Here is a 2500-nt window from a genome sequence, read left to right as displayed (position 1 = left end):
CATACGGTCAATAAGGGAGGTTGCTTTAAATGTGATAAAAATAGGTGTGATTTGTGTAAGAATTTCCTACTTCATGCTTCTAAACTTCGAAGCTCTGCCACAGGTAGGCAATATCCTATCCGACAAAATGTGTCCTGTTCATTCAAAAATGTAATTTACCTTGCAACGTGCTGTAAATGTGATCCACAATATGAGACTTCTACATCAACTGAGTTTAAGATTAGATTCCGCAACCATAAATCGAATATGCTCAACAATAGAAAAACATGCGAATTGGCAGTGCATTTCAATAGTTCCCAACACGAACTTTCTCAAATGAATTTTGTCATCATCGACCAAATTATATCCTTTCAAACTGCATTACATTTAGACCAGTTACTACTTACCAGAGAAGCCTACTGGATGACACACTTAATCTGCATGGCCTTAACAAAAGGCGCGAATTCCGCTCCAAAAATCGTATTAATTACGGAAACTAATTAGACCACCTCACATGTTCTTGCTTGGAAAATGATTCATGACTTGTCCAGTTTTCATTTTATTTGTTATTACGTTGTAAAGTTTCAATTGTTATGGGATTTACGTTTTTTCGTTCATTAATGGCTCCTTTGGGGGGTTCTGTTAATTTTATATTAGTTTTTGCTTTGGGCGTGCTGTTCATGGACCCTCAGTGGGAAATGTATTACAGTATTGTTTAACGGCCCTGCTTTGGGACTATGTTATAGCCTTAATTATGATCATTCAGAGGCCTTTTGCAGGGGGTGTTTTTCACTTATCACATAACTTTTGTCACTTGATTTTATTGTTAGAATTTGAAGAGACGTGCTCAAGATGATACCATCGATGAAATTCAAGCACGTGAACAACCCTTTCCTCAACAAGCTGAAAAACGATACCGAACGCATTAGAAACGAAATCAAGCTTCTCGACACCGCTGACAAAACAACGAGCTTTTACAAACTGGAACCGTGAACATACAACACCCAACTTGAACAAAACAGGGTTTTTACCGTACATGCTCCTTAGTCCAAAATTGAAAAAATACCAAATTGCACTAATATTGCACTGAGATCACAGGAACTGTCCCGTTTCGGGGGGAGGGGGGTACTCCAGTAAATTCTGAATAGGTGTATGCCTAAAACTCTCTTTAAGAATGAAGCAAACCGCAATAGTCCAAACATGACATATTACACCCTATTCAAGGAAAAACATTACCCAAACAAAGGCTAACTGCGCGCAGCAAACACAATCTCGATAAAATCGCTTTGTTGACAATTTTAGGGGAATTTGCTTTTTGTTTAGCCGGGCATTTACACACTGCAATTTTAGCTGATACAATTTATATATCCAACAGAAGCAAAAATGATACCGGCAAAAACCATACCCTATCCCGTTGCTTGTACATGTGTATGGGAGTACCCCTCCCCAGGCCCGTAACCCAGGGGGGTGCACGGGTGCGTTCGCACCCCCCCCCCCCCCACAGGCCCCAAAGGTCCGCTTTTTGATACTCAATATCCAAGTTAAGGAGTGCAGTCGGTTAAACTGAATTTTAAAACTTCACAGTGATATTTAAACAAAATCAAGGAATGGAAAGAGCAGTAATGTACTCACTGGGAAACTAAAACCAGCCACACTCTAGTAACCTGAGCCATTCCGAACATTTCAATGAGCGCACAGATGTCCGAGCTCATCTAAATGATCTGGATAGTACAAGTGTTACTAATATTTTATAAAAATACAACCACACTTTTGAACTTTCGGACCATGTTTCGATGTTTCAAACATCATTTTCAGCCATAGTGAGTGTAACATTAAAATTTTTACAAGATAATTCGTAAATATATATAACTATCAATACAATGATTCTTTGAAGATTAAATGTTCATTACAAGTACGTAAAATTCAAACGAACCAACAATATTATAGAGAACACAACTGACATAATTGTAAAAGTTTAAAAGTGTAATGCTAAACTGACATGATCAACTTGTTTGTTGAGTTTGGGTTGAAACCCGAACTCAACAAACAAGTTGATCATGTCAGTTTAGCATTAGCACTAAATGCTTTCATTTTGCTTATGCAGAACAAACAACCAAACAGGAAACAACGTCGCAAGTTCAAAATAGAACAGTCGTTTTAATTTTCTTTAAAAAACCGTGTTTATCACAGTGCTAACAAGGGCTCATGCGGCGGTTAACTTTTTTGTTTGTTTATTTCTTGTATGCGCAAACATTATGCGACAGTTGGGCACCATTGCCCAGAATGCTATTGTCTTTTGCGACATGTACTTGCAGTTCCCAGTTTATCAACGAGCGCATACAAATTTGCGTATCCAGAACTACTCGGCTGTGATTGATCGACAGGTCTAGTTTTGGGAATACTTGAGTCTCTTTGCACTTTTAGCTGCTGTCACTTAAACTGTTGCATGTGCGATGAAGTTAACAAAAGCGCTCTAGTTAAACGCAGGTCGCACTCTTTAAAAATCATTTTATCAAGAATT

Source organism: Montipora foliosa, chromosome 4 (genome assembly GCF_036669935.1).
Source record: "Montipora foliosa isolate CH-2021 chromosome 4, ASM3666993v2, whole genome shotgun sequence".
Classification (NCBI taxonomy): Eukaryota; Metazoa; Cnidaria; class Anthozoa; order Scleractinia; family Acroporidae; genus Montipora; species Montipora foliosa.
Note: the sequence above shows the minus strand (reverse complement) of the source record.